Raw genomic sequence first — 13,367 nt, 5'->3', positions numbered from 1 at the left:
TGACAGATGGTAATGGGAGGACTGGGTGTACTATCATTGTGCAACCTCACCTGTATGTTTGTGTGTGTGTTTGTGAGTATGTGTGTGTGTGTGTGTGTGTGTGTGTGTGTGTGTGTGTGTGTGTGTGTGTGTGTGTGTGTGTGTGTGTGCATTGATATGCAATGATGGACAGGTATTAAAGTGTGTTCATATTTCTCCCCCCCACAGGTGACGAAGTGGGTCAGGTTCCCTCCTGCAGGCATACTGATGTTGGTGTCCATGCAGACACCGACAATGATGAGACCATGACTGATGCACAGGTGGGTTTGTCAGGGGTTGACACAGTGCCAACATTTGACATACCCCTCCTAGCCACCCCAACCCCACACACAGTTTAAGTGCCTATACATACCCCACCACCAGTGGCCATAGTTGAGGGACAGTTGGCAGTTAGTGGCAGTGCGCAGAGTAGTGTGGTGATCATGTCAACTGTGTCTGTCCACAGCAGTAATAGCTAGATGTTTGGCAAGCCACCACATAGGTGGATGTACCAGGGAGCTCGTGGAAGGGCCACCGGACATCATGCCCCTGGCAGAGGTGCCACAACTGGTACCACCAGGCGCATGTTCCAGGCTGTCATGGAGGCACAGGCATGTATAGAAATGCACATCACAGGGCCTGAGGCTGCAGAGGGCTGCTTTATCAGCTTTAAATGACAACTTCTGTGACCATACTGCTGCCCTCCGTGAACAGAGCTAGGTCATGGATAGATGGTGGGGTAAGATGGTGGGCCTCCTCGACCACAGTATGTCTGTGCTAGAACACATGGTGGGAGGCGTGAGATGGCTGCGTGGGCATAGACCAGAAACACCAACATTTGGCAGTCAGCGTGGACTTTCTAGGACATTAAGCCACTCCCATAGTGGCAGTACTAGCCCCAGCACATCAGTGGGGGTGCTGTACACACCACAACACAGCAGGCCTCATGCACGTGGCCCTGGCCAGTCCCAGCCGGGACATGGTTCCAGCAGACAACTGTCATCAACAGGGAAGAGCAGCACCTCAAGGACTGTACCTGAATGTGCCCATGGAACCCCTGGCAGGCACAGTCAGCGTGTTCAAGGCTGAAAGCGGTGAACTGTACACCCTGCCAGGTATGGTCTGCAGCTGTCCAAAAACACTTGTATGTGCAGATACATGGCAGAACTGTGTGCATGCATACTCACACACTATGCAACTACACATAGGGGAACCCCATAGCAACACACACCACATCACCACGCCCCGTAAAAATAATCCAACCCCTCGCTCGCAAACACACACACACACACACACACACACACACACACACACACACACACACACTCCAGTAAAGCATAAGCACCATACACACACTCCAGTAAAGCATAAGCACCATACACACACTCCAGTAAAGCATAAGCACCATACACACACTCCAGTAAAGCATAAGCACCATACACACACTCCAGTAAAGCATAAGCACCATACACACACTCCAGTAAAGCACACACACAAATATATCCAGCTAACGTACATCCTTCCCGCGCAATACTGAAAGACCCGTGAGATCCTAATGCTCCTGCCCGACGAGATCCTAATGCTCCTTCCTGACGAGATCCTAATGCTCCTTCCCGAGTCCTGCTGCTGCTCTTGCAGTCCAGATGCGACCCATAATCCTGGCGAGTCTGTGCACTTTAAAAGTGCACAGACGTCTCCTTGTGTCCCCCTATGGGGACTGCCGTGAGCATGCGCATAGACCGACAGTAGTCGGGACTACTGTGCATGCGCGAAGTCCGCGAATTTCAAAAAATAACTTTTTTTTTATTTTTATTTTTCTTTCTATTTTTTATTTTGAGAGGGCTGCAGTCCGGCAGCCCGATGCCACGAGCCGCCCCTGATAACATATGTTGTTGTCCAGACCAAGGCCTCCAAGTAGTAGAACAGGAAATACTGACTGGGCCACAGGATAACAATCAATCAACAGTTAGTAATGCAGATGTATACCCCAGCAGCCTCTAACTACACTCTCTACACAAGTTCTAGCGGAAGAGACCAAAGTTGACATAATGGGATGTATCTATTACATAACAATGCATAACTGAAATCATCACAATTGCACTGACAAACAGAACGGGCTGTATGGTAGTAATCAGTAGGCCAGCAATGTTCACAAGGTGAAATGTATGGTAATGTACAGCCATACACCTTAAACCAGCTTACTAATGATATACTTTACATGTTGTAATACCCTAGATTAATGATGGTGCTTACCCCATCCAGACTCTATATATATATATATATATATATATATATATACACCCTACCCCACAATATGTGTGGGGGCCCAACAACACTGGAATGATGGAGGGAATGGCAGCATGACATAATTGACATAATCGCTGGCCACCACATAATAACACCTTACTGCATGTCATATGGACAAAGCCTGGCATATCAGTGGAGGACAGAGGCCAGTACACAAGCACATATGTGAAATAGTGTTGTCATACACTGAGCAAGTTGCTGTTGTAACAGGGTAGTCTCAACACAACCTTAGACAAGAATATGATGTCAGAAACACAAATGAATCTAGCCACCTACTGATAGCACACAATACACACACTACCAATGATATATCTGACACAAGATCTGTGTGGTGGACAGACAAAACATAGGCCCACATGTGAGAACTATGCAGACAGACTGCAGTCCATGATAAACTAGTATGTACACACAAATCCTGCAACACTGGTGCTATACAATGCATATACCAATGCCACTCACACTCTGTCTGTAGTTCTGGAACCTTATACAAATACGTAGCTGCCCTGAGACTGCAAGTCCTCTTCTGAGAGGTCTTGCTACCTGCTGTCTGTAACACTACTGCCCACACACAGGAAGGATGTCCACCATACAGAAAAGGTAAAGGGACCATGCTCAAATGATGTAGGGATTTATAGTAGTGGGTTACCATGACAGTGGTAATTGGAAGTACCACACAGTATGCTGCATGCAGGTAACAAGTGGAGGACACTGACTGGAGCAGAGGCCATCATCTGATCATGTGCCTCACCTACAAAATCCATGCTGCATTCTATTCAAAGCATCTCAATACAGTTACTGGGACACACACACACACACACACACACACAAACACACACACACACACACACACACACACACACACACACACACACACACACACACACACACACACACACACACACACACACACAAACAATAGGCTAAGCCCACAAAAAGAATTTTGTGAAGAGACATCAGTCACACAACAGGTATGTGAAGTATATATGCATTTAACTGACTGTAGTACCTGAGGAGACCCTGGAGAGATGGAGATATGCTCTAGAGAGAAGAGGAATGAAGGTCAGCAGGACTAAGACAGAATATGTGTGTGTGAATGAGAGGGAGGATAGAGGAATGGTGAGGATGCAAGGAGTAGAGGTGGCGAAGGTGGATGAGTTTAAATACTTGGGGTCAATAGTGCAGAGTAACGATGAGTGTGGAAGAGAGGTGAAGAAGAGAGTACAGACAGGATGGAGTAGGTGGAGAAGAGTGTCAGGAGTGATTTGTGACACACGAGTACCTGTAAGAGTGAAAGGAAGGTCTACAAAAGGGTAGTGAGACCAGCTATGTTATATGGGTTGGAGACAGTGGCATTGACAAAAAGGCAGGAGTTTGAGCTGGATGTTGCATAGTTAAAGATGTTAAGATTTGCACTGGGTGTGATGAGGGTGGACAGGATTAGGAATAAGTATATTGGGGGTCAGCCCAGGTTGGAAGGTTTGGAGGCAAAGCCAGAGAGGCAAGATTACGTTGGTTTGGACGTGCTGAGAAGGGATGGGGAGTATATTGGGAAAAAGATGCTAAGGATGAAACTACCTGGTAACAGGAAAAGAGGAAGGCCTAAGATAAGGTTTATGGATGTGGTGAGAGAGGACATGCAGGTGGTTGGTGTGACAGCAAGATGCAGAGGACAGGAAGAAATGGAAACAGGTGATCCACTGTGGCGACCCCTAACGGGAACAGATGAAAGAAGATGATGATGACTTGGGACATAATAATGGGACAGGTGATGTTGTTGTTGTAATGATGTTCAGCTGAACAAATGCTATGGACACTAGAGTATGTCCCTGTGAGTAGTGGGCCATAACCATTAACTGTGCAGAGCAGCACTGACTGATAAGATGTAAGTCATCATAGTGTGTGTCGTGTAATGGAAAACATGTATGGTAGTGTGGGCAATAGCTGGTGGTGGAAGTAATGGCATAATGATGGATATGTGGGTTCCAGAGCCCACCACTTGCAGGATACTCAGGTTTATGTGTAATGTAGCATGCTGAAATGCCATAGGTGTGTAACAGGTGTACCTGCAATCTGTCCGTGTATATACCCCCCTAATGTTAGGCTATGTCCATATTTGGCACCTGTCTGTGTTGTAGCAAGGCAGAACACTCCAGCTGTGCAGGAAGGAGAGTTAGAAATCGTGGACCTGATATCTGAATGTACCCCATATGTATATATATATATATATATATATATATATATATATATATATGTATATATATATATATATAGAGAGAGAGAGAGAGATGGATATACAATGGATATACACATCCACATACACACACATATATATATATATATATATATATATATATATATATATATATATATATATATATTTACATACACATACATAAACACACACATGTATAGAGATATATACATATACATGTCTGTGTTTACATAGGTTCATAGGTTGGTACTAGGCTACCGGTCATAGGGCCTATACAAGCCCAGCCATAACAATTCCCTGGGTATTACTTATATTACTTCCCAATATTTACTTCTCTGAACCCATGTCTAGCAGGGTGACTGACACGGTCCCAAGGGTGAATTTCCTATCTCCCATCCAGTCATCAAGGTTCCTTTTGACCAGGACCAAGGAGGCACTCTGCTTGACATGTATGGGCAGTCTATTCCAGAATATGGGGAGTCTCTGGGTCAGGAACCTATCCCTCCAGCATGTTTTGTTCATTGAGATGACAACGTTTAGATCCCTGGAGCATGTGGTTCTGAGGGATTGGGATTTCTTTAGGTGAAGCATGTCCAACAGCTCAGGGTTTGACATGGTCTTGTATGTTAAGCAGACATCGCCTCTGAGTAGACGATATGTCACAGAGTATACCTGGAGTTTTTTTAGACAGTCAGCATATGGCATCATATGGACACTCCTCCACCTTTAGTGTTTCAGTCTTGGTTTTGTGGCCGAAAAGTGTGGTAAGAGTTTTAGCCTGGTATTGCAGGGGTGCTCTCTGGAGCCTTGAACCAGGTCTCAGTTACTGCACAGATATTGATGTTCTCCATTTTTACAAGTACCTCGAGAGAGTGCATTTTGAGGTATAGACAAACACACACACACATGTGTGTGTGTGTGTGTGTGTGTGTGTGTGTGTGTGTGTGTGTGTGTGTGTGTGTGTGTGTGTGTGTGTGTGTATATATATATATATATATATATATATATATATATATATATATATATATATACACACATGCTCCATATTTTTGCATCACAATGCTGCATGCTATGTGAGAGGGGATATCACACATATCAATGCACACAAATTTACAGCATTAAACGTGTGCAATATAGACAGGTATGTTACTTGTAAACCCCTTGTTAGGACCTCATTGTCCTTGTCTGTGAAGGTGGGATTGGGAATTTGGGGTAGGATAGCAGGTATAGTTGTGGAGGTGGGTTGGTTTGGTAGATAGAGAAGATAGCCTACAGGGGTGGTATATGACACATGTGGTAGCCAAACACCCTGGATGGTGAGTGTCGTCTGTGATGTGGAAGACAAATGAGCCCCCATATGGAAACAATGGGAACAAGGCCCCCACCCATTGACAGTCACAACAGCAGTTTCACAGACCTTAAGGTGCCTGGGCTGGAAGCGGAGCAGGAGTAGCATGTGGACCTTGTGAGTGTATACTGAGGGCCTCAAGGTGCTGTAGCATATCCCCTGGTTTGTGTGTCGCTCCCTATGCACCAAGCCCTGGACCTGACCACAGTTTACAGGATTATGTCTGTGTATGACCCCGGGTGGGCACTATCCCTGAGGAGGTTCCACCTGAAGGTAGTGTGGACCAGTAAGCCCCATGGTGGGTCCCACATGTGATGTGGCCTGGTAACATGACCAGATGAGTTTGGAGAGGTGACTCTGCTGGCAAATATCCCTTAAACATGCTACTGTGTCACTGTTATCGAACATATGTGGGTAGTAATCTTCTACACAATCCCTGAACATGTCCAAAACCATGCATAGATATTCCTAATAACACAGAATGTCAGATGTGCAGTAATCACATAGCAAGTATGCCACATGCATACGTGGAACCATAGTGGCCTGACAATGCCATGCAGGTGAATAGTGTGTAACATGCCAACAGTGATAGTGTCCACATAGGGAACATGGCCATAGCACAAAGTGTGTTACTATACAATACATATATATATATCCCAATGTTAGTTAAGGTGTGCCATACCTATTGAGTTGTGTGAATAGTTTGTTGTTGCCGATTGAGGGGGATAGAAATGTGTATCAAGAACTATGGTAACTTTGCTGTAAGGTTTGTTCAGACCTGTTTCCATCTTTATGTCTTTCAGGCAAGATGTCCCTAGGAAGGCTTCCCACATATTCTCCTGAAGAAACTGAAGTAATCCTTTGATACCTCACACACCACTATGCCATATTATTTGGGAGGGCAGCACAGGACCAGCAGGAGTGGACTGCCCTGTGAAATGACCTAGTCCACAGGGTCAATGATGTCAGATACCATAACTGAAGTTATGAGCAGGTCCAGTATCGTTGCTCTGACCTGCTTCGCAATGCCCGTCGGCATGCTGCTGCAGTCCAGGAAGATCACCTCACAACGGCGGGGGGGGGGGGTCATGCAGACCATCCCCCCCTGACATGTGTGGAGGAGCTCCTCAGCAGCACCCTTGGGGCACCTGCCCATAGACACCAACAGTAACTGCCAGACAGCATTTTGGAGGTGGGTGTTACCCACGTACCAGCTGAGGAGCATGCAGGTAAGACCACAGGGAACATCAGTAGACCACTGTTGCATATGCATATGCATCTGTATAGGAAGAGCATCTTCTTCTTCATTCTGCTTTTCCTGGTTAGGGGTCAGCACAGCGGATCACCTATTTCCATTTCTACCTGTCCTCTGCATCCTGCTCTGTCACACCAACCACCTGAATGTCCTGTCTCACCACATCCATAAACCTTACCTTTGGCCTTCCTCTTCTCCTCTTACCTGGCAGCTTCATCCTTAGCATCTTTTTCCCCAAAAATACCCAACACCCCTCCTCAGCACATGTGTAAAGCAATGCAATCTCACCTCTCTAGCTTTTGCTCACAACTGTCCAACCTGGGCAGACCTTCAAATATACTTATTCCTAATCCTGTATGGCCTCATCACAACCAGTGCATATCTTAACATCTTTAACTCTGCTACATCCAGCTATAATTCCTGCCTTTTTGTCAATGCCACTGTCTCCAACCCACACAACATTGCTGGTCTCACTACCCTCTTGTAGACCTTCCCTTTCACTCTTACTGGTACTTGTCTGTCAGAAATCACTCCTGACACTCTTCACAACCCACTCCACCCTGCCTGTACTCTCTTCTTCACCTCTCTTCTGCACTTGCCATTACTCTGAACTGTTGATCCCAAGTATTTAAACTCATCCACCTTTGCCAACTCTACTCCCTGCATCCTCACCATTCCTCTATCCTCCCTCTCATTCACACACATATATCTTGTCATAGTCCAGCTGACCTTCATTCCTCTCCTGTCTACAGCATATCTCCACCTCTCCGGGGTCTCCTCAACCTGTTCCCTACTCCCACTACATATCAGAATGTCATCGGTAAACATCAGAGTCCACGGGGACTCTAGTCTGATCTTGTTTGTCAACCTGTCCAACACCACTGCAAATAAGAAAGGGCTCAGAGCTGATCCTTGATGTAATCCCACCTCCACCTTAAATGCATCTGTCACTCCCACTGCAGATCTCACTGCTGTCACACTACACTTGTACATATCCTGTACCACTCTTACATACTCCTCTGCCACTCCCCACTTCCTCATACAATACCACAACTCCTTTCTAGGCACCCTGTCATGTGCTTTCTCTGAGTCCACAAAGACACAATGCAATTCCTTCTGACCTTCTCTGTACTTCTACATCAACACTCTCAGAGCAAACAACACATCTGTAGTGCTCTTTCTCGGCATGAAACCACACTGCTGATCACTAATAATCACCTCCCTTCTTAACCTAGCTTCCACTACTCTTTCCCATAATCTCATGCTGTGACTGATGTTATCCCTCTGTAGTTACTACAGCTATGCACATTACTGTTATTCTTACAAATCGGTACCAAAACACATTTCCTCCACTCCACAGGCATCCTCTCACTTTCCAAGATTACATTAAACAACATGGTTAAACATTTCACTACCATTTCTCCTAAACACTTCCAAGCTTCCACAGGTATGTCTTCTGGACCAACAGCCTTTCCATTCTTCATCCTCTTCATAGCTATCCTTACTTCTGCTTTGTAGAACATGCATATCTAAGATGTCATAAATATTGTTTGTTGATGCGTAGTAGTAATAAACTGATGTGCATAAGTGCTTGTGGCCTTGTATTGCTGATATACTGTAATGCTGCACCCACCCTGTAGCAATGCCACAGCTGTTGCAACTAACACTGCATCTCTCACATTCTTTTGCAGGTCCCTCTGGTATACCACCAAGGCAGCAGCCTGTAGCTGGTGAGTATGGTTTATGTTGACGCTTGCCAATACACCGGGTATGTAATGGCTATGGTATATGCCATGCACACATCTAACACAACTACCCTTAATGCATGCTGTACATGTTCACGTATTGTTGCTATGAAATGCACTACATCACAGTGGTGACCATGATGGGGTATTGGAAAGGTATGTCAGACACCTGCAAGATAACCAAAGTCCTGTCATTGTGAAATGAGTCCACAGGGATTAACATAATGCTGGCACACACAGCCTATAGTAGGGACACGTGTGAAACATTACCCTTATACAGTGCACCAACAGTGTATATACCAGTATTACAATGGCAACTGTTACAGATGTACACTGTGGCATAATGTATCACTGTGGTTCACATTATTAGCTGGGACTGGGCTGTAACACGTGCTGTACAGTGCATGGAACACTGCAAACTGACACACATGTGTGGGCCATACCTGTCAAGCATTTGCAAAAAGGCTGAAGGTGGGTAGGAGTGTCAGCATGACACACCAGTGCACTGCAGCAGGGAGCCATAAGGATGGTAAGAATGGCTGTAACTGCACATAGACAGGGCCAGGAATAGTGGCCAACATAACTCTACGCCCACGAAAATAGGGATGGCAGTATGCTAACACAAAGGGTTGTGGATATGAGTACAACTTGCAACCATGCAGAGTTGGGGAACATGTGTAGGGCAGACTGACCATACACATGCAAATGCAGATGGGGCATGCTATACTCCTGGCAGGAATAGTGACAGCTGTAGTATACATAACAATGGGTACAAGAAAACTTCATGATAATTGTGTGCACATATAGGCACACACAGGACTGTATGCAATGTTAGCATCTGCACACCTAACACTTTTAGTAGACATTGCATGTGGATGTAAGGACATATGGCACATATTAGGCTCATGTGCTGTTAATAGATGCTGTGATGCTGTCCCATGGCAGATAAAAGAATGGTATATCACATCAATAGAAGTGTGTACACTCCCCATAGCCAGTTTATGATCTGGCAGTTGCCAGTGTAATACTACTGGATTTGTCATACATGTTCTGCTGATGTTGAGAGCTGTAAACCAGACATCAAGCATTCAAAAGTACATCTGTCCACACATCTTCCCAGGTATGTTTTGTTTGAAAACATAGGGGCTGTGAGCATTACAGCTGACATAACTGACACAATACTACATATTCTGCAATGGAATGTACACCTGTGAGTTTTGGTGCACAGTACATGGCAGGGTGCTTAACAGGTGCACAGCAATACTGTGTACATGGGTGCAGTGTTCCCCAGGGGAAGGGGCATCACCTACTAACACAGGTCGTGCTCACACAAATGTATACTGTTGCTAGCATGGATTGACTATAGCTGTACTGCATGCTGTTGTGTACGATATATTATACATGTTGACAGATGGTAATGGGAGGACTGGGTGTACTATCATTGTGCAACCTCACCTGTATGTGTGTTTGTGTGTGTGTTTGTGAGTATGTGTGTGTGTGTGTGTGTGTGTGTGTGTGTGTGTGTGTGTGTGTGTGTGTGTGTGTGTGTGTGTGTGTGCATTGATATGCAATGATGGACAGGTATTAAAGTGTGTTCATATTTCTCCCCCCCACAGGTGACGAAGTGGGTCAGGTTCCCTCCTGCAGGCATACTGATGTTGGTGTCCATGCAGACACCAACAATGATGAGACCATGACTGATGCACAGGTGGGTTTGTCAGGGGTTGACACAGTGCCAACATTTGACATACCCCTCCTAGCCACCCCAACCCCACACACAGTTTAAGTGCCTATACATACCCCACCACCAGTGGCCATAGTTGAGGGACAGTTGGCAGTTAGTGGCAGTGCGCAGAGTAGTGTGGTGATCATGTCAACTGTGTCTGTCCACAGCAGTAATAGCCTGATGTCCGGCAAGCCACCACATAGGTGGATGTACTAGGGAGCTCGTGGAAGGCTCACTGGACATCATGCCCATGGCAGAGGAGACACAACTGGTACCACCAGGCGCATGTTCCAGGCTATCGTGGAGGCACAGGCATGTATAGAAATGCACATCACAGGGCCTGAGGCTGCAGAGGGCTGCTTTATCAGCTTTAAATGACAACTTCTGTGACCATACTGCTGCCCTCCGTGAACAGAGCTAGGTCATGGATAGATGGTGGGGTAAGATGGTGGGCCTCCTCAACCACAGTATGTCTGTGCTAGAACACATGGTGGGAGGTGTGAGATGGCTGCGTGGGCATAGACCAGAAACACCAACATTTGGCAGTCAACGTGGACATTCTAGGACATTAGCCACTCCCATAGTGGCAGTACTAGCCCCATCACATCAGTGGGGGTGCTGTACACACCACAACACAGCAGGCCAATGCACGTGGCCGCGGCCAGTCCCAGCCAGGACATGGTTCCAGCAGACAACTGTCATCAACAGGGAAGAGCAGCACCTCAAGGCCTGTACCTGCATGTGCCCATGGAACCCCTGGCAGGCATAGTCAGGGTGTCCAAGGCCGGAAGTGGTGAACTGTACACTCTGCCAGGTATGGTCTGCTGCTGTCCAAAAACACCTGTACGTGCAGTTACATGGCAGAACTGTGTGCATGCATACTCACATACTATGCAACCACACATAGGGCAACCCCATAGCAACACGCACTACATCACCACGCCCCATAAAAATAATCTAACCCCTCGCACACACACGCGCGCACACACACACATACACACACACACACACACACACACACACTCCAGTAAAGCATAAGCACCATACACACACTCCAGTAAAGCATAAGCACCATACACACACTCCAGTAAGCATAAGCACCATACACACCTCCAGTAAAAGCATAAGCACCATACACACTCCAGTAAGCATAAGCACCATACACACCTCCCAGTAAAAGCACACACACAAATATATCCAGCTAGCATTACATCCTTCCCGCGCCAATACTGAAAGACCCATTGAGATCCTAATGCTCCTGCCCGGCAGAGATCCTAATGCTCCTTCCTGACGAGATCCTAATGCTCCTTCGAGTCCTGCTGCTGCTCTTGCAGTCAGATCGACCCATAATCCTGGCCAGTCTGTGCACTTTAAAAGTGCACAGGCGTCTCTAATCTCCCCCTATGGGGACTGCCGTTTAAAACATCTAGCAGCATAGACCGAGCAGTAGTCGGGACTACTGTGCATCTTAGCCTTAGTCAACAATTTCAAAAATAACTTTTTTTTATTTTTATTTTTATTTCTATTTTTATTTTGAGAGGGCTGCAGTCCGGCGACCCGATGCCCTGACTAGTCGCCCTGATAACATATGTTGTTGTCCAGACCAAGGAGCCTCCAAGTAGTAGAACAGGAAATACTGACTATGGGCCGCAGGATAACAATCAATCAACAGTTAGTAATGCATATGTATACCCCAGCAGCCTCTAACCACACTCTCTACAGAAGCCCTAGCGGGAAGAGACCAAAGTTGACATAATGGGATAATATCTATTACATAACAATGCATAACTGAAATCATCACAATTGCACTGACAAACAGAGCCGGGCTGTATGGTAGTAATCAGTAGGCCAGCAATGTTCACAAGGTGAAATGTATGGTAATGTACAGCCATACACCTTAAACCAGCTTACTAATGATATACTTTACATATTTATGTAATTACCTAGATTAATGATGGTGCTTACACCCATCCAGACTCTATATATATATATATATATATATACATATATATACACCCTACCCACAATATGTGTGGGGCCCAGCAACTGGAATGATGGAGGAATGGCAGCATGACATAATTGACATTGTGTCGCTGGCCACCACCTTAATAACACCTTACTGCATGTCATATGGACAAAGGCCTGGCATATCAGTGGAGGACAGAGGCCAGTACACAAGCACATATGTGAAATAGTGTTGTCATACACTGAGCAAGTTGCTGTTGTAACAGGGTGAAGTCTCAACACAACCTTGAATAACAAGAATATGATGTCAGAAACACAAATGGATATAGCCAACTGCTGACAGCACTCAGCACACACACTGCCAATGATATATCTGACACAGAGATCCATGTGGTGCACAGAAAAAGCATAGGCCATATGTGAGAACTATGCAGACAGACTGCAGTCCATGATAAAGTAGTATAGTACACACACACACAAATCCTGCAACTTTGTGATTGCTATACAATGCATATACCAATGCCACTCACACACTCTGTCTGTAGTTCTGGAACCTTATACAAATACGTGGCAGCTGCCCTGAGACTGCAAGTCTCTTCTGAGAGGTCTTGCTACCTGCTAATCTGTAACACTACCTGCCCACACACACAGGAAGGATGTCCACCATACAGAAAAGGTAAAGGGACCATGCTCAAATGATGTAGGGATTTATAGTAGTAGGTTACCATGACAGTGGTAATTGGAAGTACCACACAGTATGCTGCATGCAGGTAACAAAGTGGAGGACACTG

The 13,367-nt window shown here is 45.8% G+C and overlaps 1 protein-coding gene across 1 annotated transcript in view; it reads left to right on the top strand.

Annotated features, from left to right (window-relative positions):
• LOC122798421 (lymphocyte antigen 6B-like) overlaps window positions 1–13,367 on the top strand; it is a gene marked incomplete in the record, with an annotated part of 880,405 nt that overhangs the window by 636,657 nt on the left and 230,381 nt on the right.

The sequence above is a fragment of the Protopterus annectens genome, chromosome 3.part1 (genome assembly GCF_019279795.1).
Source record: "Protopterus annectens isolate FY-2018-M chromosome 3.part1, PAN1.0, whole genome shotgun sequence".
In the NCBI taxonomy this organism is placed as follows: domain Eukaryota; kingdom Metazoa; phylum Chordata; order Ceratodontiformes; family Protopteridae; genus Protopterus; species Protopterus annectens.
Note: the sequence above shows the minus strand (reverse complement) of the source record. Positions and strands in the feature narration are given on the sequence as shown.